Consider the following 25,708-nt stretch of genomic DNA (forward strand, 5'->3'; position numbering starts at 1 on the left):
AAATTAATCCCGTCTCTTAAAATTTAGGTTTTTTGTTTTTTTCGCTTTATCTCCCTTCAGTTTAAATAGTTTTCAAATTACTATTATTATTTTTATTTTTTTTTGAAAGCTATACAAAGAGCTTTACAGGAACCAAACAGCAACAGTAGTAATTGAAAAACATAAGAAAGAAGCTGTAATAAAAAAAAGAGTCCGACAAGGATGTTCCCTATCCCCGTTACTTTTTAATCTTTATATAAAACTACAGTTAATGATGTTAAAGTACAGTTTAGATCTGGAGTAACAGTAGAAGGTGAAAAGATAAAGATGCTACGATTTGCTGATGATGTAGTAATTCTAGCCAAGAGTAAAAAGGATTTTGAAGGAACAATGAACGGCATGGATGAAGTCCTACGCAACAACTACCGCATGAAAATAAACAAGAACAAAACGAAAGTAATGAAATGTAACAGAATTAATGTAGATAGACCACTGAATATAAAAATAGGAAGAAAAAAGATTATGGAGGTAGAAGAATTTTGTTATTTGGGAAGTAGAATTACTAAAGATGGACGAAGCATGAGCGATATGAAATGCCGAATAGCACAGGCGAAACGAGCCTTCAGTCAGAAATATAATTTGTTTACATCAAAAATAAATTTAAACGTCAGGAAAAGATTTTTGAAAGTATATGTTTGGAGCGTAGCATGGAAATGAAACTTGGACGATCGGAGTACCTGAGAAGAAAAGATTACAAGCTTTTGAAATGCAGTGATATAGGAGAATATTAAAAATCAGACGGATGGATAAAGTGACAAATGAAGAGGTGTTGCGGCAAATAAATGAAGAAAGAAGTATTTGGAAAATATAGTTAAAAGAAGAGACAGACTTTTAGGCCATATATTAAGGCATCCTGGAATAGTCGCTTTAATATTGGAAGGACAGGTAGAAGGGAAAAATTGTGTAGGCAGGCAAAGTTTGGAATATGTAAAACAAATTGTTAGGGATGTAGGATGTAGGGGGTACATCGAAATGAAATGACTAGCACTAGATAGGGAATCTTGAAGAGCTGCATCAAAGCAGTTAAATGACTGAAGACAAAAAAAGAAACAAAGGGCTACCAAAAGACATCTACAGTTTTTTTTTTTTTTTTAGATTAAAAACCTGGACCTAAAATATAGAAAAGTTATTCTGAAAATTTTCTTAAGCAACTTATGTTAAATTTAGTCTACTTTTAAATATTTTTAAAGTTTATTCCTCACGTCTAAAAAATATAATATTTTGTTTTTTGGTTCTAACTCTTAATTTTATCATTAAAAGAAAAAATATTATTTTCTCTTGTCCCTTTAAGGGAATATTGGGTAAAGCCCAAAAATGCAAAAATTGATGGGCGAGGAAATGTAAAATTAACCTAGCGCAAATAAACAATTAAAAAAAATTGGTTTTGAACTCTTGAAATATGAGAGAATGAATGTAGAAAAAATAACAAAAATCAATATGCTCATACAAACACCATCGAATGACTTGACCCTAAATTTTACTTTCCCGTCTAGCGCTATAGCAGAGCTACAATTTTAGGTCCAATTTAGACATATACGGTTTTCACCTGATCTTGACGTTTTGACACGTAAGGAACCCAAAAACCCGATGGAGTTTTTCTGGAGTTTATCCGGCATATAAATCTGACGATTTTTGAGGGATAATAATTAAACTGTGTTTCATACTATTAAAACATTTAATATATGAAATTAAAGATCAATTTTTGCAATTTATAGTGAATTACTTTCATAGATTTTTTTTTTATTTGAATATTATGTCGTCCAAATGTTTTCCATTACTCCTCACACACTCGCTTAACCTCATTCTAAAATTTGACATTGCTCGCCCAATCATCACTTGTGGAACCGCTTCAATTTCTCGTTGAATGGCCTCCTTGAGTTCTGCAGTTGACTGTGGTCGACTAATGAAGACTTTATGTTTGAGATACCCCCACAGAAAAAAATCACAAATAGCCAGATCAGGTGAACGCACCGGCCAAGGAATGTCGCCAAATCGGGAAATCAAACGTCCAGGAAAGGTTTCTCGCAGAACATCCATTGCGACTCTCGGCGTACGGGCAGTGGCACCATCCTGTTGAAACCAAATTTCATGTCCTTGAAAGCCATTCGATTTCGGTCCCAATAATTCGTTCGACATGTTTACGTATCGATGAGATGTTACTGTTACTCAGCGGTTCAACTCCTCAAAAATATACGGGCCGATTATGCCGAACTTTGAAACCGCACACCACACTGTAACATATCGACTGTGAGGTGGTTTTTCAAGAATTTTCCATGGATTATACGAAGCCAATAACGGTAATTTTGTTTATTCACAAATCCTGACGGATGAAAATGCGCCTTGTCACTTAAAAGAATAACGCCATCCTGGTGGACATTTTCGAGGATGACCTCGCAAGCCGCTTTGCGAGACGCCCGGTCATTTACATTAAGTTGCTGCACTAACATCATCTTATACGGATGGAATTTCAGGTCGGCGTGAAGAATTCGTCGTACACTTCGATTAGAAATGGCTATAGCAACAGCATGTCTCGCTGCTGAACGTCGTGGAGACCGCGTAACAGCTAACCTTACAGCGTTAATTTTTTCAGGCGTTCTCACAGACCGTTTTCATCCTGTTGGTTTCATTTTTAAAGCTGACGATGTGTTCCTAAAATTCTTCACCCACAACAATATCGTATTCCTACTTGGAACAGACGCGTGTCGATTTAAATTGAAATATCTGCGAATAAAAGCTGTGTTTCAATAACCGAGTCATTATTTTTAAAATAGGCTGGTTGTTCACCCGATCACGACATACTGGCTACTGAAATAGCATGAATAGACCTTTCTTTTCCTGTTTAGCCTCCGGTAACTACCGTTCAGATAATACTTTAGAGGATGAATGAGGATGATATGTATGAGTGTAAATAAAGTGTAGTCGTGTACATTCTCAGTTCGACCGTTCCTGAGATATGTGGTTAATTGAAAACCCAACCACCAAAGAACACCGGTATCCACGATCTAGTATTCAAATCCGTGTAAAAATAACTGGTTTTACTAGGACTTGAACGCTGGAACTCTCGACTTCCAAATCAGTTGATTTGCGAAGACGCGTTCACCACTTGACCAACCCGGTGGGTTAGCATGAATAGATCTGTCGATGTACAACACTCCCGCCTTCTCATTGACAGTGGTGCCAACATAACAATTACTACAAAATCGTCAGATTTATATGCCGAACCCTCTATGTATGTTTCGTGTCGCCCCCTAAATCACCTTATATATCCAGAACAACTGGACCAATTTTGACCAAACTTGGTCAGATTACTTCTATATATGGGGCATTGATGCCATTAAACTTTCAACATAAAAGGTCAACGGGTGAGGTAATTCCCTCATATTTTTAAAATATTGAATTTTAGCTGCCATAATCTACAAATATATATTTTTCTTAAATTTAATATTTTCAGTCTAATGTTGTGGCTCTGAGGATTTTTATGCCATTTTTTATATAATCTGTTTCTGAGAAATGGTAATGCATAGCCCAACTGTTATCCATGGCTTAAAATAACAGATTTTGATTGATTAATATACCTTAATAAAATATGTAAAAGTTATTAAACTGAAAATCATTATTAAGAATTTCACTCCAGTCATGTTCATATAAATATGACCTTAAATTATCATAATTCAGATCTTTTTTAAAATCCTTAACAAAATTATTTTGAGTTCTGTCCTTAAAAATAGCAGTGACAACAGTCCTATGATCATTAAAATGTGTCAGAATGACAGCACTAGAAGCATTGTGTATCAATAAAAAATGTGATAAATATAAAAAATGTGGTCAGTACAGATTGGGTTATCATTCTCAGTAACTAGTAAACGGGATGATAATGTGAAATTGTTTTTTGCCCAAGAAAAAAAAAGTATAAAGATTAACTAAGGAGCTATCCCCATTCAACTAAGTATTTCTAGATATTGTTCACCTTACTATCTATTGTTTCATAAATATTTATGTTAATAACCATTAATAAGGTATCACATGCCGGTATCATAGGAAGAAGGGAAGGTGAAGCTCTTTAAAAATAAAAGTCTTATTTTTCTTATTCCAGCCATAAACGCTGAGAATTTAAAAAAAAAAACTATATAAAACTAAATAACTAAAAAGTAAATATATCCCAAAAGAATAACATCTGTATCCAGTAACTCTCAACCTATTGTCATACAGGTAAAACCCTAGACAACGGATGCAAACACAAATAACCCCAGTAGCTTTAGAAAAATTTCTTTTTTTTTTTTGTCTTCAGTCATTTGACTGGTTTGATGCAGCTCTCCAAGATTCCCTATCTAGTGCTAGTCGTTTCATTTCAGTATACCCTCTACATCCTACATCCCTAACAATTTGTTTTACATATTTCAAACGTGGCCTGCCTACACAATTTTTCCCTTCTACCTGTCCTTCCAATATTAAAGCGACTATTCCAGGATGCCTTAGTATGTGGCCTATAAGTCTGTCTCTTCTTTTAACTATATTTTTCCAAACGCTTCTTTCTTCATCTATTTGTCGCAATACCTGTTCATTTGTCACTTTATCCACCCGTCTGATTTTTAACATTCTCCTATAGCACCGCATTTCAAAAGCTTCTAATCTTTTCTTCTCAGATACTCCGATCGTCCAAGTTTCACTTCCATATAAAGCGACACTCCAAACATACACTCTCAAAAATCTTTTCCTGACATTTAAATTAATTTTTGATGTAAACAAATTATATTTCTTACGAGTTTTTATTTTCTGTAGAAAAATTTCTACACACACACACACAAATATGTATATCCATCTATTCTATATAAATAAGCCTCATCAACTGACTTCACGCATATCTCAGAAAGATAATATCATGTTTAATCCTCCAGTTACTTACCACTGACAAAAAAATGATAATTAGGTTATTCTGATTCATTAAGAAGCTATTGTTTACATCATTAACACTTTTCCATAGCCATTAACTATAAATATCCCCCCTCCCAATTATCATAGCAGAATTTAAAAATTCACATCTCTAACTAGTAAAAATGAATTTGCATAATATATGATCCATAAACACCATTCTTTCACACACATCTATAGATATCACTCATATCCCCATTATCGATCAAGTACAGACAAAACAACTCTCTCACACTAGCATTCATACGCTCTAATATCACAAACATTCACATAACCAAAAAAAAAAGTCATTGATCTATCTATCCAGAGAAAGACACTATTCCTATGAAACTCCTAAACAAATTGTAGGTTAATCCTTCATTAATTACTGGTGGTAAACAACATCAAAGTAAAAATTTGTAAATTAAAATACTGTAGAAACATTTTTCTGAATTCAGTAAGTTATGTAATTCAAATTTAAATTATGTAATTCAGTAATCAACTGTTTCTACACAATACACAAGTAGAAATAGAATTGAAGAACAACAAATAAGTGTAATCATAATAATAGTAAAACATCCCCCTCCTTAAGTCTTAATTCACTACATTTATCTCGTAATTATCATTAACAATATGTATTTCAGTACATAGCTTTAAGGATTTAAGTCTGAGGATTATTTTAACATTAGCTACAGATGTACTATCACTTATTTTTGGAAACAAAAATTTTCTCATTGTGTAACACCACTTTTTTCTATAGATTTGGCTGGCCACCTTGAAGATCTTCCAGTTTTTAGGAGACATAGATTCATTAATATAAACACGATTATACTTTTTTTTTCTTTTTTTTTTGTTTGGGGACGAAAAACGCTCGTGCATTATCATTCCCCAGAATTTTATTAATAAAACAGTAAAATAACTCTCAAATAATAAAACTTATAAGGTGTGAAATTAATATAAATCATATAATAAAAATTTATTAAAACAAAAGTCAAAAAAGTGAAATAAAACTCAAAACTAATATCGCAGATGAAATCTTTAAAATATGAAAGTTAAAATAATAGAATAAAGAAACTATATAAAAACGATTATACTGATTCTACCAACCAATATCTAAAAGTTTAACAATTTTACTTTTTTCTTTTACATTTTAGGAACTCAATTTTAGTTTGAAAACTATTAAAATTGACTATAACTGGAGGTAATCTATGAATGTTAGAATTTCTTTAAAAACTAATGTGATAATTGTTAATTTAACTGAAATCCAGTTACAGATGATATTCTATTCAAATTATCAAAAATATGCTCAAGTTTCCTCAAAAGGTATCCAGATTATATCTTTACAATTCTTTCTCAAATACTGGTTTATATTATTATTTTTAGTATTTAAATCTTTTTGTCCAATTTTTTTAAATTTTAAATTTTCATTTATTTCCAACAGTTTATAGAAAAAAAATTTGTCATGTTTTTCCATTTTTGAATTTATGAAAAGATCATTTCATAAATATTATCAATTGATTTAATTATGATCCTTTTTTTCTCGTTTCAGTTTTACAGTTTGCTTTTCAATGTAATCAGATTTGCTTAAAATCAAATCCAATTTATTTTTAACTCTCTTTATTCTGCTCTTTTGAACCAGGCCTCGTTCTTGATGTCACTTAAAATCTTTGATTTACTAATTCTGTTAACAATTTTACCAAATAAAAAATTAATTTTTAATAAATACTACCAGTGTTAACACAGGTAAGGTTATAGATAAGGAAATACTTGAAAAATACTGCCAGGTGAGTGAAAATTTAAAATATAATAAAAACTGGAAAAACATTAAGAAAGTACTACTTAAAGGATGAACTATACTGGAGTTAGTGGCCATATTTGATGATCTGTGAGTAATAATAATAATAGGTATACAAAGTGTTTGGGTGATGGTGACACCAATTGCAAAGCCTTCATTTACGTACTCAAAAGCAAGCTGTATGTTGATGATGTTCCCACTGAAAAGCTGAAATATATTAGGCACATACAAAAGCAAATGGGGTCTCATTTGAGAATGTTGCTTAAGATTAAAAGGAAAAAACTTGATGGAATTTTTTATCTGGTGCTGGAAGATTGACTGATAAATAGCTTGCAGAATTATTTTGGTCTTGCTGTTTAATGAAACCCAGACAATTTATAAAAAATGAGAAGAGATGTTTTAGATAAAATATTCATTTATCAAAGACTGCAGAATTTTTTCTGTCCTGTTGGGAAAAATTCCTGGTGCAAATGCAATAAACAGGTGCGAAACAATATAATACAAAGTAACTTAAAATATTGTAGTAAAATTTTTCCGAATTCGGTAAATAATGTAATTAAATTACATGGCTTACCACAACAGTGTAGTCATAGTGAACAGTATAAACACTCTTTACCACCAGCTGTAGGTTAAGTTATCTAATCAGTCTTTGAAAGCCTATCAGATAGAAACCTTTTATGGAAATGTTTACATGGCAGTATCCAAAATCCCAAGGAATCTTTCAATAGTGTCATTTAGAACAGACTTTCCAAAATGTTTTCACTGGACTCTATGCATTCACAGTTGGAGTATATGATGATGTCTTTTCTTTTAATGATGGTTGCTTAGAAAATTATGTTTACTTAAACACTTAGAAACTCAGTAATAATACATTACATATCTTCAAAGAAATTGACAGAGCAAGAATAAGTAAGGGACTATTTCATGCAATTAAAAAATGTAATACATACAATGAAAAGAAAGAAAGATGATGACTGATGATCTGGTATATGGACCTGATTTATGAGTAAGTAAATTTTTAATTTGCATTTTCCAGAAATTCTTATTCTTTAATTCTTAAGTATAATTTTCACAAAAAATTGTTAGGGTAAAATAATGAAATCTCTGCTAGAACTTTATCAGAATATTTTAAATGGTTCGATAACTTTTTTTTGGTCATTAACCACACAACTAAAAAATTTGTTCATTATTTTTTATGGAAAAAACAAAAAATGGAGTAAATTTAAAAAACGGTTTTTTTTAATTTAAGTTACTACTTTAAGTGGTAAGAACCGTGGAAATTGTATTGCTCACAAATATATTTGTGGGCAATACAATTTCCAACAAGATCCATCTACTGTGCCATGGTGGTATCCTTAAATAGCCAGCAGGCCAGCTGCTTCTTTATTGGTACTAACTGGGATGTAACGTCTACCTGTGGTACTATATGAAAACTGTTTCCTACTTAGAAGTTGCATAATAAGCCAAAAATTGGTTTAGGTGCATTCTGGGGAAAGTTAATTTTATAATTACATATTTGTAGTGGTAGCCCTCCAGGCTAGTCTTGTGGTTAACTTGTCATTGCAAATCATTTCAAATATTCAAGTCAAGTCAAATGTTCTGAGATTAGAATCCTAGTAAAAGCTAGTTACTTTTATATTAATTTAACCCTTAGAGCCTCAAGGTAACGATATATCGTACATGAGTGCTTGTGCTAAAGTTCTCACCCATACGATATATCGGTATGTAGTTTTTATGTTCATACTTTACGTTACTGCTAGGTCACTCATATAGTATCTTTTCTTAAAGTTTACAATTCGTAGATATTGATAGTGTAGGTTGGTATTTTAGAGAATAATCGATTTCAAAATTCCAATAATCTCTGATATAAACAGAAGTTTGTTCCGTGCATTCATGGTTATGTTTTGGTTACTCCGTCCGTTTATAAGGGAATTTTTTTAGGTATTATAATATTATTTTATGAAATTAGAGTTTCAATTATAGTGTTAGTTGTAGTTTTAGTTACTGTGATCCGTAAAAAATTCAGATTTATTCGTTAGTTCGGTGTATTTTTTAATACAATGTCCGGGCGTTGTATACGTCTTACCGATGCAGAAATTAATAACTTTTTTGTTGATGAAACTGATGGCGATTTCGAATTGATCACAAGCGATAGTGATTCAGAAGAAGATGAGGCATACAGAAACATCATTGAACCGGAAGATAATGTCCCTCTTCCACATCAATTTTTGGAACTCCCCGGCCCAAAACATGTGCCTAATCTAGGTTCCACACCTATAATTTATTTTTATTTATTATTTACACTTAATTTATTTGAACTGATGGTGAAAGAAACCAATAGATCAGCCAATCAATATTTAAATGCAAATAGATATAGGCTGTCTGAACCATACCGAAAATGGAAAAATATTACCATTTCTGAAATGAAAGGTTTTATAGCTTGCATACTGAATATGGGGATAATTAGAAAGAGTAGAGTTACTGAAGTAACTCTTATTAAAATTACTGGAGTACAGTATCATCACAGGCAACCCCTTGGTTTGGTAAAATGTTTTCAGCGCACCATTTTAGAATTATTTTGAAATTTCAAAGCATAAATGATACAAAAAAAAATGGTAACACAAAAATTTCAATAACTGTAAATAATATGAATTTTTAAGTGAAATTTTTTTATTTTGTTCAGAAATAAGTTTAGTTTTTAGAAACAGTGATAGATTAGATATAAATAGCAAGGATTTTTTTTTAAATAAAGAACAAATTCAGTATTTTTTTTTAAATGAAAAAAGTTGAATTTTTTTTTAAAATAATTACTCAAGGGTGTAACACCATTTTTGCAGCACCACAATCTACATAGTTTACCGAGTAATTACAATTTTTTCCATAATTTTATCATGTATATTGTTATTTCTGTGGCATTTCTACCAAACATCTACTTTTTCTGAAAAACGTGCTTGAGGCTGTTAACTAGTACTTACAAAATAGGCTTGAGGCCGAAAGGGTTAGATACCAGACAGTGGATACCAGTGTATTTTGATGGTTTGGGTTCAGTCAACCACATTTTCAGGATTGGTAGTAGGTCTGAGTCTGGTAAAAGACTACACTTCATTTACATGTCACTTATATCTTCCTCATATAATCACCTATAAATGTACCGGATTACTGAAGTTATATAAAATAAATATACCTATAAGACTGTTAATAAATTTCAAGATAGCAACTGCATATCTTATAGCTAACGTAGAAGCTAAAATTCTTAGAATAAAAATGAATTTTGAATATAAGTATGATTTTAAGAATAGTTATGAAGATAAGTTTAATTGTAACACCAAAATGGTTGTGATATCACCAACATGTACCCTAGTATACCGGTTGATAAAACAATAGAAATAATAAAAAACAATTTGAAGGAAACCTGAGAGTATATGGATGATTTGGTCACCATTGTGAAGAATATTTGTCTCCAAAATTATTTCCAATAGAAGAACAAATGTTATTCATAAAAAAAGGTTTATTGCCTGTATATAATATGGGTTCACCTATTTGTGCGATTATGTTTTGCCATGTTTTTTTGTTGCTAGGATATGGATATTTAGTCTGAGTAGTAGTACCCATCATTGTCAACTTTTATAATGACAAACAAAATCAAAGTTTGTAATAAAATGCTTTTAAAATCTTACTCTAAAACATTTTTGGTTGTCTTTGTGTGTTCAATAACTTAAGCTGCTGTTTTCATACTGTCTGAGGGTCATTTGGGAAGTTCTCAGCCTGACAATGAAAACACAAGTTTTTAAAAAATTTTTAACAGAGTACCTTGGAATTTGATTCATTTAGACAAATGATTTTTCTAATTTATAATAGCTTCAGTATATAGTGTGATTTGCCCAATTCTGTTAAATAGGTGGTTGTCTCTGTAGTCACTGTAGTTGTCTTTGGGAGACCTCATTTCTTCAGTTTTTGAAAGAGGAAGTAATCGCTGGGAGCTAAATACATAAATACGGCAGCTGTGGAAGTACTTCAAAGTGCAGGTCATTGAATTTTACAGCAAAAACTCAAGACATGTGTACAGATGCATTATTGTAGTGAAAGAGCACTTTCTTATCAGCCAGATTGTATGTTAAGCCACAATAGCACCCTTTAATCAGCCAAGAAGTGAAACATAATACTTTCCAGTGATGATCCTCCCTTTTTCCAAGTAGTCTGTGAGCATCAGATCATAAGAATTCTAGGAAAACCATAGCTGTGACATTTCCTGCATATGGAACAGTTTACACTTTTTTTGGTATATTTTCATCTGCTCCCACTCACTGTTTGGGCTACAGTTTAGTCTCTGGTAAATGGTGAATCCATGTTTCATCTACTGTTATAAAATTTTGATGAAACTCAGCGAAATCATATTTAAATAACTCTAAACACCCTTTAGAAATGTTCAGTCAAATCCGTATTTGGCCAACTATTAACAAACATGACTGATTGAGCTGAAAGATTTTGCATACCTAAAACGTCATGTAAACTGTAGTGGACGATCTATCAAGAACTGTGCGATAATAGTAAGCTCGTGTATCTTCAGTGATGATCATTTAATAGGATTTTGTGATGATTTTGTCAGTTATAACAGTTTTTACACACCTCGAGCATTCAACATTTTGAATGGTTATACAACCACATTTAAATTCAGCAGTCCACCTTTTACTATCAAAAACAAAAAAAAAAAAAATCTTAAATCTTTTCGTGTCTGTTGTAGTTAAAACTTTTAAAAGAAAGTATATTACAATAGTTTGTACTTCAATTTTATCTATTTTTTTTTTTGAAAATATCAAAACTTGTTTGCTTTATTCAATTGCCACAAACAAGCAATTAAATGCATATGTATATAATTTCACAGCATGCTATGTAAAGGATCATAATTGACAAATTGATAGTCATTTCTTCATAGTTGTGCTATTTCTGTGTCAGGCTGAGAACTTTACAAAAAATTTGACGTAAAGATAAATGAATTTTAATTATTTACTCTACCTGCAGTAGTAAAGTTTCATTCCCTTCTGCTGTACCAGTTTCCCTTCTGCTGTACCAGCTGAAAAGAGGGTGAACCTAAAAAAAAAATTTTAACAATTATTTTACGTAAATTAGAAATCCTTGTAAAAGATTATATGAAATAAAATATATATAACAAAGTTATATTTCATTTAGATTCTATGTCCATTATAACCTAAAAATTTGATTTGTGTTTACATTTCATAACTTAAGTGTAATCTGTGTACATTTAATAAAAAGTAAGTTGCGGATAATCATGAAAAAATTATCTACCATAACATGATCAAAAAATTTTCTAATTGGCATTTTAATTTTTTGACTGACTTCAAAAAAGGCCCATAAAGTAAACATGGAATGTAGACTTTATGATTGTGTAATATTCTTTGTATGGTCCTTTGTAATAACTTCTGCTCAGAGACTAATTGTCTTGTTGATTTTCATGGACTTTACATCACTGCTAAACATTATGTGCAATTCATTTTCTTCTGTTGCAATTGTTATTGGGTAGCCAGATCTTGATGCATCCATGTTGTTCAAATTTATCTCATATATCTAGAGGGAGGGCTATGGTTCCAGAGTTATGAGACCAAACACAAGCCAACATACGTACACACAAACATCCGACTGACAAAAATAAATTTTTGGGCTTGGGAGCATTGGAATAGAAAACAGCTGGCAAAACATGAATTTCACGAATATTAATTTTTTTGTGGATTAGTTTCTGAACAATATATTCTAAAGAAAAGACTTGTATATAATATTTACAGCTTTTCTCTCTGGAGTATATTATATTGACTGACCAAGTGGAGGCCAGCCATTTGAAGGGTCTGCTCTTGTAACTTATTTATTTTTATCTAAAAAACAACTTAAAGTGGAAACTGGAGGCGCTTGAATGTGAAAACAAGTCTCAAGCAATGTACACCATATAACATCTCACCTTCAAAGCTACTTTTATCGATAACCAAAAGAAATAACAACAAAAAAGATAGAAATCTTTTTGTAAAAAATTTAATTTCAAACGCTGTTGCAAGACTTCTCCAAATTCAATTTGATCAAAGGTTTGGTCATAAGTAAAGCTTAATACAGGATATATATATATATATATATCAAATAAGAACAAAATAACACCAAACACAGTTATAGAACCTAAAATCTAATACAGAAGTCGACTTTCGCAGGATCCTGCATCATCAGTTGTACAAAATTACTTGTTTTTGTTTGATGTAGTTTTGGAATTTTGTACTGACTGATGATGCAGGATCCTGCGAAAGTTGACTTTTGATACTAGTTTTTTAGATTCTATTATTGTGTTTGTGTTATATGGCACAGTGGTCAGTATGTTGATGAATTATTTGAATTTCCACAAAGTTAATGCAAATGCTAAACATATATTCAACATATAAAATATTCAAACATATAAAATGTACATTTAAATTCTAGAATTTGCATCTGAAGCTTTTAAACTTAATACATAAAATTAAATGTATTAAGGCATTTAGAATGTAAGATAATACCTAAATATGAAATTATATAAAAAATTCTAATAATTATTTACCTATTAAAAAGACAAAAGCATTATGTGAAAAATTTAGAATAAAACAAGAAATTAAACACTCTTATAAGGACAAGGATTTTGTTAATAATACATGACATTTACAAATACTTATTAGGGTTTTCACTTTAGTACATAAAAAATTTAATTGACTTTGAGAAACAGAAATTAAATAAAACTTTTGACAAAAAAATAAATCAGTTGAAAAATTATTACAACAATAAGTGTCAGAATGCAATAAAAAGTTCCTATCATGGATATTATACATTTTTTTTGTCTTCAGATTTAACTGGTTTGATGTAGCTCTCCAAGATTCCCTATCTAGTGCCAGTCATTTCATGTCGCTATACGCCTTACATCTTACATCCCTAACAATTTGTTTTACATATTACAAACATTGCCTGCCTGCACAAGTTTTCCCTTCAATATCAAAGTAAGTATTCCAGGAAGCCTAAGATGTGGTCTACAAGTCTGTTTCTTCTGTTTGCTACATTTTTCAAATGTTTCTTTCTTCATAAATTTTCCACAACACCTCTTCATTTGTCACTTTATCCACCCATCTGATTTTTAACATTCTATAGTATCACGTTTCAAAAGCGTCTAATCTTTTCTTCTCAGTTATTGTGATCGTCCAAGTTTCACTTCCATGTTTGCCCCAAACATATATTTTCAAAAATGTTTTCCTGATGTTTATACCAATTTTTGATGTAAGAAAATTATATTTCAACTGAAAGCCTGTTTCGCCTGTGCTGTTTGACATTTTATATAACTCCTGCTTCATTTTTAATAATTCTACTTCCCAAAGAACAAAATTCTTCTACTTCCATAATCTTTTCTCTTGCTATTTTTATATTCAGTGGTCCATCTATATTATTTCTACTACATTTCATTACTTTCATTTTGTTCGTGCAACCCGGTGGGTTAATGTCATAATGCCTGTTCTTTTAACGCTTATTACTCTCTATGTTTTATAAGGAATATTAGACTAAATAGTTCTTGTTTTCATCGCTGAATTGCAGTAGAAGTCTATTCTTCTTTGCATGGAACGAAATAAAGCTTTAAAATTGTGAGAAAATGTTTTAATTTCTGAGTCGTATTAATCATATTTCAACTATAATATAAATCTATTTTTATTTATTTATATATTAATTATAATTTTAAATTACAGGTAAAATTGTTTTTTAAATTTTAAACAAAACCATGGCTATAAATATTGGCTAACCTGTTGTAATTGTCAACGACATTCACGTGTTGTTTGTTTACGTTCGTCTTGTCTAATATCATGTTTGTGTTATAGTTTATATTTTAAGTATTTTTTTATGGAAAAATATCTCAATATTTATCAGATTTTCACTTTGAGGAATTACTTATAGAAGATTGTAACGATAATGGCGAAGATAACGTAGTGCGTGAAGATGACTCGTGCGGTAATGAAAGTGATCGTGAATTTGAATTTATTGGTTGTGGCATTAGTACTTCTAGCTGTAGTATTAGCAGTAGTAAAAGTAGCAATAAAGAAAGCAGTTCCTTGGAAATTAAAAAATTTAAGAAATAATGTAAAAGTAATTTCGTTTACTGGTTAACTAGGAATTGATGTTATGTCATGAATAAGATTATTTTTTTAAATTGTAGTGAAGTATCGGTTCTAAACGAAATTTTGAGTGATGACTTAAACGAATTATTCTTTTAGATACTAACAGGTATGCGAATGAACATAGGCCTAACCGTGTAAGAAATTACAATATATATCTGTGGTTTGATGTTACAGTGAACGAGCTAAAAAATTATTTTGCCCTAACAGTTTCAAACCCCTAAAACTGTAATTGCGATATTATTGGTCTAAACCAGGTACATAATCCATACTCGTTTGGGTAAGGAAATAATGCCATTAAAAAGCTTTGTATAGATTAGACAATATCTACGTTTTGCGCAAGATGTTGCTAATGATGTCGATGGGCTAAAAAAAAAAATTGACTAGTCATAGAATATTTGAATATAAAGTTCCGGAAGATTTATACCTCCAAAGAAAGAATATGTATCGATGAAAGTCTTATGAAATATAGAGGTAGGTTGTGCTATATCCAATTCAATAAGGTTAAGAGTGCACATTTGGTATCAGATTTTATAAATTGAATGAATTAGAATCCAGCTACTGCTGGAAATTTTCAGTATATTGTGGGCAAGGTGAGCATAATCATAATAAAATGCTGGCTAGTGAAGTTGTACGTTAGAACTGTTAAAGAATTTACTGAACAAGGTTTATGTATTGTTTTTAGACAAATGGTATAGCTTACCAAAGCTTTATACAACATTATTGGTAAGCAATACCTATGCTGTAGGGACTGTTAGGTCTGATAGAAAAAATATGCCTACCAAATTTGCTTCTCTCAGCAGCATCCCATAGGGTAATGTGATTAACAAAGTGCCAAAAGCATTTTGCCAAACATTCAAAATCTGATGTGGTTGCTACTGGAGCTATTAGAAGAAAAAGAATTAGAAATCAAGTTGAAATGATTCCAGTTGTCAAACAAGTGTGTAATACCTTGGTAATGGGAGGTGTGGGTAAACATAAACAAGTTTTGTCACGTTTTCCTCTAATGAGGTGTCTTGTCAAAAGCTGCAGACAAATATTTTTCTACGTGTTTGATATGGCTATTTATAATGCTTATAAATTATGGTAAAAAATACTGGTAAACCTTGTAAACTTTATACAATAAGTGATTTTCATTTGAATATTTGTGTATCATTATTGTATCAAAACTCACCCGCTGTATAAAACTCAAGGTAGACTATCTAGTGGCTCAACACCTGTATGCCTAAAGGCAAAGCGGTGGGCTCATTTTGTTGTTGAAAAAAATTTCTGCTACTGCTAAAAAACTAAATCCAAGAAAAATATTTTTTCTTTGCGTAAAACAAAAGAAAAGAAGTGAAACCTTGTGGCAATACAAGAAATGTCAAAATTCCTCTTCATGCCCCACAATGTATCAAAATTTTTCATTCAAAAACAAATTTTTAATTTAATTAAAAACTAGTGTAGGATTAGGATAGGAACTCAAGTTATTTTAATTTACATAGATTCACTAAATAGTGTACAAACACTTGTTTTTAGGACAAAATCGAACATTTTTAAGAAAAATGAAACAAATCTCATCTCAAAAAAAGGTAAGATAATTGTTTTATATATATATATATATATATTTTTTTTATTAGATTTAAAATATGAATTGGTAGTATATAGCAAATAAAAAATTGTGTTTATTTAATCTTTCAGAAAAGAGTTGTTTTTTTTTAATCTGTCTGTGTATATTGTAGACTGAATGGGTTAATCTCAGTGCTAAAATTACTTCCTTTGCCCCTATACTTTTCCTAAAACCAAATTGGTCTTCTAACACTTCTTCCACTCTCCTCTCAATTCTTCTGTACAGAGTTCTAGTTAAGATTTTTTGTGCATGAGTAGTTAAGGTAATTGTAAAGAAATTGTAATTGCAGCTTACGGACCAATCAGATTAGAATGAATTAAAAAAATAAAACTCTTTTCATTGCAATTAAGGAATAAAGGTTACAAAAATTGTTCCTTTGCATCATAAAAAATGGTTGAAATGTGGAGCTTTAAAGTTGGTCATGTTTTTCTAAAATTTCCTAACCAAACAATCATATTTGAGAAAATTATTTTGATTATTTCAAAATAAGCATGTTTTTTTTTTTTTTTTAATAAAAATGATGAACTTGATGTACGCTATTCTGTTTTCATTGCTATAATATGAGAAATTCAGTTATTTTTAAATTGGAATGGCAGAAACATAAAATATTTATGCAAGAGTATGATAAAATATAATAAATATTTATGTAAGGTTATATGTCAGAGGTTTTAGTATTTTATACTTAAAGCAGTTGAATTAGAATGTTTAGCAGGCAGATACCTCAGACTGGTTTTGTTTCCAGCCTTTACCAAAGAAACAGAGTACCTAAACATTATCACAGGGAACTTAAGAAAAATTTAGGAAAGTTGGAATGGTAAATTAAGACCACAGATTCTTTATTAGAAGTTGATTGGGGCTAGAACATATTCTGTAGGGGGATTTACAGCATATTTATGTTACAGTAATGTATCCCAGGGAAGGATTTAAGTCATAGATTGAGGCCATAGCCCCCCTTGGGAGTTAATATATTAAAGCTATTCATTAAAGAAACAAAAATTAATCCTTTTACTGCACTATATTTCTGTCACTATGACAGCAGAAATATAATAAAGTAACCCCAACTTTATTCTTTAATGATATCTGAAATATTTAATTTAACCACAACTATGAGGATAATAAATGAATCGGAAACCAGGCTAATTAGGGGGTAATGTAACCTCCCTGGCTAGATGAGCAGAGCGAGCTCTGACAGGCTAATATATATAACATTGATAAATGTTATAATAAATAACTAAGTTGTTTTACAGGTTTGTAGTAATTAATGTAACCCACCGGGTTGGTCTAGTGGTGAACGGGTCTTCCCAAATCAGCTGATTTGGAAGTCGAGAGTTCCACCGTTCAAGTCCTAGTAAAGCCAGTTATTTTTACACGGATTTGAATACTAGATCGTGGATACCGGTGTTCTTTGGTGGTTGGGTTTCAATTAACCACACATCTCAGGAATGGTCGAACTGAGAATGTACAAGACTACACTTCATTTACACTCATACATATCATCCTCATTCATCCTCTGAAGTATTATCTGAACGGTAGTTACCGGAGGCTAAACAGGAAAAAAAAAAAGAAAGAAAAAAGAAGTAATTAATGTAGTCTGTTACTACAGACTGCATTAATTAAAATGATCTCATCATGAAAAACTTTCAGTACAAGAATAACAAACAGTTACACATTTAATTTTTACTAAACAATTTGATGTAAATAAAATAAATATCAATTTTTTTTTTCTGTAATAAATTCAGTAATAAGATCCAAAGTGATAATACAAACTACCAGTTTAAAATGATTAAAAGATATTCCAAGATAATCTTCTAAACTGTGATTGTGGATAGAAAAAAAAATCAAGATGTTTGTATATTAAAAAAAGATAATAAATTGGTGTGTGTAGATAATATATTATAAATACAGTATTTTAATTCTTTTTTTATTAGGTTTTTGATTAATTCCAAAATAATATTGTTTTTAAAACATTTAGTTAACCTTGCATTCACAAGGCTTACAATTGGTTTTTTCCCCGCATAGACTTAAAAAATCAAATTGGCGGTTTAATAGTGAAGGTTGTAAAGATAGCGTCCTTTATAACGCTATGTTAGTCAGTTAATGTAATGGCGTCGGGTAGTCTGTTGGGCTAGTTCTTCAATGTTTTTATCGAAAAATTATTTGATAGATTTACTGATTGGTCTCTGTGAATAATGAAATACTATTTTGCGTCCTTGGTTCTCTTATTAAAGGTATGTAATTATTACCTGTACATATTCAATCTATATTAAACAAGTTAATGAAAAAAGTAATGGTTTTTTTAATTACTGTACATAATTAAAGTGAGTTTTTGAAGGCGGCGTTAAACATTAATTATTTTTATAGTTCTACTTGATAAATTGTTATTTAGATAAATTTAAAATGTGAATGACATAAGACGTTACGTTTTTAGTTAATTTGGGTTATCTATAATTTAGACCTAACGTTACGTAGGTTTCATTTTATCTAAAACTTGTTACTGTTTTAATAATTTTTTTTTATGCTCATGAACAAAGTTACTTTTTATTAGTTGTGTTTTCAGTTCTAATCTCCATGTTAAGGATTTTATTCAATATTATCAGTTATATATTTGTTGCTGCTGAATATTAAGTAGCACTAATTATTTCCCCATTCCAGCTGCCTATTTTATTGGTTTACTTTAAGTGTTACATAAAGAAATGTGTAAACATTTACTTCCTGAGACAAATTGTTTAAATTAAACCTTCAAAAATTTTATTCATAAACTCATATTTGTAATAATACTAATACGAAATGCATAGTACAGTAATTTATTAATTTTAACAGCCTAACAAAAAAAGAAATAATACTTAAGCTATTAAATTATTTTCAAATTGATGGAATTTTCTTCCAAAAGTGTTGTGCAGCTCCTTAAATCACCTCCTTCCTGCAGTAAATAGAAATGAGGTAAAATGATATATTTATATACTTTTTTTTCATTGAACCTGTAAGTCATATTATATATATATATGCACCCTGGAGGTACACAACACTATGTGGCCATTTTTACGTTTTATCAGTTCAGTGTAAGATATTTTTTTTGTACATAATATTTAGCTTTTTAACTTCAAATCAGTATGTTGACCAAATGATAAATCAAACTTTTAGATTTATTGTAACTGGTGTTGTAATGCAAAATATTTATTTTTTATTGGACAATGTTTTGTACTAATGTAAATTAAGACACATAGATAATTTTGCTTAAGACACCAAGTCGCCAAGGAAAAAGTATAGTTTATTTGTTACATTAATAAACAAGTAATAAATGTTAAAATTATACGTTAAACTAATTTAAATCATTAAAATTGATATATTTTTAAACATTTTGATGTATGATATTTTGTTTTAATTTATTATATTAACAACAATTTACTGAATCACAGTATGTTATTTTGTAGTAATATGACAATATCAATTAATTACAGATATTATTTTCCACTAAAAATTTTGAAATATCTTGCATTTTAAAAAATAATAAATTATCACTGAATAACCTATAACAACAGATGGTAAACCAGTTACGATGGGTACTTTCTTAAAACAATAAAGTTTGAATATACAAAGCAAAAATATAAAGTGAATCTTGGAATACAACACTTTTAATGTGAACCATAGCATTATATCATAAAAAAGGAGAACAGTATAAACGTTTGAATAATAAAAAATGCTGACTTAGGCTAAACTTACTCTATAATTTTTACATTACACAAAATAATACTACTTTCCTGTGCTGTAATAATATCTAGTCAGAGTCACGTCATTTTCTCCAAGGTTACCTTCATTTCTTAAATTGATATAAAACCCATGACATTCTGTGGGTAAAAATTTCAATAATGATAATAAATAATTATACTTTTTACTGGAAATTGGTTTTGTGGTTTCTCAAAGTACTCATAATTGATCCACAAGAAATGGTGTATCATTTCTTAATAAATTCATTTAAAAATATTCATTACTGCCATCCAGTGTTGTTTTGAAATATAGAATTCCAATATTTTCCCGTTGTGCCTGTATGTGCACACAGGAATATTTTGTAGGTCTTATGTATTTGCAATGGTTTTTCTGTTAATAAAAGGGGATGAAGATGGAGCATTGTAGAGGGCCTTAACATTTTTGAAGTCCATAGTTTCTTAGAGCACTGATGAATGAACTGCTGCCAATCCCAAGGAGTCACAATTGTAAACATGTTCATTTTTTTTACATTTTTGTTTTCAATTAAACCATGAATACTATTAGCTTCCATGTGGGTGTGTCCCTTTAACAAAAATTTGTGGTTGTTTTTGCAAGATATAAAAGAAACATATATAATAATCTAAATATTCTTATTTTGACCCCAACAGTTATCGGACCACAAAGTAATTTCATCAATGGTAGAATTTGGTATATTTGCATTAGCCCATTTTAACAATCCCAGTGCAAACTCATTGCCTCCTCAGCCTGCCTTAGATTCATCTGAACTGTCGTGTATTGCATAGTTAAAAGTTCACAGCTTTCTTTTGTAAAAACTAATCAAATTGGTAATTAAAGGAGTTACCAGACATTTCTGCAAATCTGCTGTTAATATTTTGATTTTTATTAACTTTGGCCACAGCTGTTTCACTTGATTTCAAGTCATACCTCAGAAAGGTAAATGAAATTTTGAGTTAAATATGTTTTTGTATAGCCATTTTGTAGCTATTTTCTATATTGTTATCGTAGCTTTTCTTCTATATTGTTATTTGAACAGTACTCCAAATATAAAGCATACATTTCTTCTAAATTTAGATTGGGGTTCAGATATTTTCTTTTGAGTGTTTTCACATCTGTAGTGTGATTCATATGCTGAGAAAGAGGCCATGTGCTCCGCAACATTCTCTACTACAGTGTCAGGCGTTTTTGTGATTGGAGTGTGTTTGCACCGTCCTTTTTCCTTTTCCTGTTGTGGCTTCTGTGTCAGATGATGTCTCTATATTTGCAATTGCAGGTGGATTATAATCTAACATGTAGATTACGTGATGTTAGGGCGTATTGTGTAATTTTTAAATATAATCGTGTAATGAAATTAGTCATTTAACATTATCGGTCAGAAGTACAAAACAGTATGTGGACCTACTGCCTTAAAATTTGTTATATAGTGTTGAGTACAAAACATTATGTGCACATAGTTTACGTTAGCGGCTTTCTTGAAGGAAGTACATAACATCTCCAGTTAGTGTTGTTTACCTCTCGGTGAAAAGTCACTCGGTGTCATTTTAACAGAGTTTATCTTGGTTGCTGTTTGTAATAGTACATAGTGCTGTGCACCACTAAAAAGAGCCCAAAAATTAATACACGTGACGTTTAAAGCCAAATTTCAAAAAATTGGACATAGTGTTGTGTACCTCTGGGGTGCTCTGAGATATATATTTGATTTTTGTGAATTGGTGTATGCCGTTAATAAGTAAATTTTATTTATTAATTTTATTCAGGTTTTCTTTTTTTGGCCAGTACCAGAGTGGAATGGAACAGCAATCACAATGCATTGGATATAAATTTCATTCAGTTGCCCATCTCCCACCTGTGGAAGAGGCTGCAGAGCCTGTCAATGGATGTGTGGCAGCTGGAATGGCACACCACGACTAAGGGAAGATCTTTGTATAAATTTATATAGGACCTGGGGGGAATGGTATGCCTCAATCTCATTTTTAAGGGCAACGGGTGTTCACAAACAATGTTAATTTAAACCAATATCTGTTTCGGTTCCGCCTGGCAGCCGATGACCTGTGTGTTTGCAGGGAGGTCCAGTCAAATGACCACCTGATGTTTGACTGCCCTCTTTCAATGAGTACCGATTTGATCACAAACATTGTTCAGCAATCGCCAACCATCATCTTCTACCAAAATTGATTGTAAATCTTAAAATAACTAGTTAACTATGTAATATATTAGTAGTATACGAAATGTTCCAGGACATACAGCCGAACTGATCCAGGACAGCAAAATGTCCATACTGACCCAAGTTTTTATATGTCTGGAGGTAAAACACATTTATTAAAAAAAAAAAAGTTGAATCAATTTTTAAGAAGTTTTATTAATTAAAATCAGTTTGTGCACGTTTATTTTTAGGTCTGTTGTGTTAAGCGTATCAAATTAGAAAAGATCACTGGATTAAAATATTAATTGGAAGTGATGTTCAGGTTTGTTATTGTTACAGATCTCAGAAATCCTGTCTGACGCCCTTATTGGACTTTTTTTGTAAAGGAAGTTGATATCTTGTTCTAAGATTCACTAGAGTCAACATATGAACTTCCCCCTACATAATGTTTGAGTTTTTAAGGCAGATCATATTTTGGAAAAACTTAGTTTTATCAATGCAATTCTTGATTTTTGTAAATTAATGGAGCAGGAGGGAGAGACTTGTTTGAGCAAAAAGGGCTTTGAATCTGTCTCTTGCCTGTATTCTAGTTTTATTTTCCTGAAGTAAACAGTCTCAAAAAAATTGAGAATAAATTTATCCTTTAAATAGATTTACATTAAAAAATATACAATATTGCTCAGTAACAAGTCAAGCACTTTTATTACTTGTATTATTGATATCTTATCGATTCATATTTATTTTGCGCTTAAAAGGGGTGGTCGTGCTCAAAGTGTAGTAAATTATTTGATTTTCTTTTTTTTCTAATTCAAATATAAATGTTAAAGTAAAAGCTTGACGTAAGTAGTAGTACCAGATACACAATTATAAGTAAAACAAAATAAAAATCTTTAATTCCCCTCACAAACACACGCGCACAGCTTTCTTCAGTTATATTTCTCGTGCATAGACAACACAATTTACTTTATTTTAAATTTAAAATCTACAGCTGTTTCATGTAGACAATGAAACAGCTGTAGATTTTTAGCATTGTATTCAGTGGTCTACACTGAATATAATGCTTCCACCTTATGAATTGTAAGTAGGAAAAACAGTAAGTTAAATTTAAATTGATTCAGATTACAGGTACTTCTTACACTACCATATAAAGGATAAAACTACCACACTACCATACCTACTACACTACCATATAAAGATAAAAAAGAATGGGGGAAAAGCAGATTAAAACAGAGTTTATCACTTGAAAATAAATTGGATTTGATTTTAAGAAAATTTGATAACATTGAAAAGGAAGCTGTAAAACTGAAACAAGAAAGAATTGATTATAATTAAATATCAATTGATAATATTTATGAAATGATACTATTAGAAAAAAAAGATTTTTTTTCTAATAAACTGTTGTAAATAAATGAAAATTTAAAAAATTGGACAAAAAGATTTAAATACTAAAAATAATAATATAAACCAGTATTTGAGAATGAATAGTAAAGATATAATCTGGATACCCTTTGAGGAAACTTTAGCATATTTTTGATAATTTGAATAGAATATCATCTGTAACTGGGTTTCAGTTAAATTAACAATTATCACATTAGTTTTTAAAGAAATTCTAACATTCACAGATTACCTCCAGTTGTAGTCAATGTTTTTTGAGTTCCTAAAATGTAAAAAAAAGAAGTAAAATTGTTAAACTTTCAGACAAAGGTTGGGAGAATCAGTATAATCTTGTTTACATTAATGAATCTGTCTCCTGAAAATTGGAAGAGCTTCAAGGTGGCCAGCTAAATCTATAGAAAAAAGTAGTGTTCCACAATGGTAAAATTTATGTTCCCATAAATAAGTGATAGTGCATCTGTAGCTAATGTTAAAATCATCTTAAGACTTAAATCCTTAAAGCTATGTACTGAAATACATATGTTTTTTTTTTTGTCTTCAGTCATTTGACTGGTTTGATGCAGCTCTCCAAGATTCCCTATCTAGTGCTAGTCGTTTCATTTCAGTATACCCTCTACATCCTACATCCCTAACAATTTGTTTTACATATTCCAAACGTGGCCTGCCTACACAATTTTTCCCTTCTACCTGTCCTTCCAAAATTAAAGCGACTATTCCAGGATGCCTTAGTATGTGGCCTATAAGTCTGTCTCTTCTTTTAACTATATTTTTCCAAATGCTTCTTTCTTCATCTATTTGCCGCAATACCTCCTCATTTGTCACTTTATCCACCCATCTGATTTTTAACATTCTCCTATAGCACCACATTTCAAAAGCTTCTAACCTTTTCTTCTCAGATACTCCGATTGTCCAAGTTTCACTTCCATATAAAGCGACACTCCAAACATACACGTTCAAAAATCTTTTCCTGACATTTAAATTAATTTTTGATGTAAACAACTTATATTTCTTACTGAAGGCTTGTTTAGCTTGTGCTATTCGGCATTTTATATCGCTCCTGCTTCGTCCATCTTTAGTAATTCTACTTCCCAAATAACAAAATTCTTCTACCTCCATAATCTTTTCTCCTCCTATTTTCACATTCAGTGGTCCATCTTTGTTATTTCTACTACATTTCATTACTTTTGTTTTGTTCTTGTTTATTTTCATGCGATAGTTCTTGCGTAGGACTTCATCTATGCCGTTCATTGTTTCTTCTAAATCCTTTTTGTTCTCGGCTAGAATTACTATATCATCAATTACTATATACATATGTAATAAATTAAATACATACTGTCAATGATAATTAGATATGACATAAATGTAGCGAATTAATACTCTTAAGAGGGGGGGGGGGGGCTGAGTTTTCTTTACACTATTATTATTACACCTATTTGTTGTATCATGGGAGTGAAATAGTACAGAAACATTAAACTATTATAATGATGTGTGCATATATTTAATGAAAGAAAACATGATACAAAAGAAGTAAAGTAGCAGTACAGAACCAATTAAATATACATTTTTAATGAATAGTTAAGCTTCACGTAATTATATAGAATAACGTAGTATATAAAATATCTTAACCTTTTTATTATTTCAATTATGCGGATAATGTAAGATTATAGATAGATTCTCATTAGTATAATTTGTTAACGATGTTTCATTTGGAGGAGAAAACTTGCAACAGAAATGAATAAAGACAATGGTGGCATAAGAAACCTCACACAGGTAGAACACCAGATAATGATGATTCCATTTGGATGCCGTGCCTGAATAGAATAACCGATAACATGTGAAACGGTCATTCCAAATTTTACAAATTTAATGAAACAATTGACTTACAATTTTTTTTTAAAATTTGTGTATGAATATGAGGCACG

General features: G+C 30.6%; 1 long non-coding RNA gene across 6 annotated transcripts in view; it reads left to right on the plus strand.

The window, feature by feature from the left end:
* Positions 1–14,253: 14,253 nt before the first annotated feature.
* LOC142332994 (uncharacterized) overlaps positions 14,254–25,708 on the plus strand; it is a 92,416-nt gene continuing 80,961 nt past the window's right edge. For 3 of the 6 annotated variants that reach the window (XR_012758477.1, XR_012758474.1, XR_012758482.1), the window contains exon 1: positions 18,627–18,753. This is a non-coding gene — a long non-coding RNA (uncharacterized LOC142332994). Of the gene's footprint in view, positions 14,392–14,584; positions 15,391–15,825; positions 16,488–18,626; positions 18,754–25,708 lie in introns of those variants that run through there. The other 3 variants (XR_012758476.1, XR_012758480.1, XR_012758475.1) reach the window with 3 other exon arrangements.

The sequence above is a fragment of the Lycorma delicatula genome, chromosome 12, assembly GCF_047948215.1.
Source record: "Lycorma delicatula isolate Av1 chromosome 12, ASM4794821v1, whole genome shotgun sequence".
Taxonomy (NCBI): domain Eukaryota; kingdom Metazoa; phylum Arthropoda; class Insecta; order Hemiptera; family Fulgoridae; genus Lycorma; species Lycorma delicatula.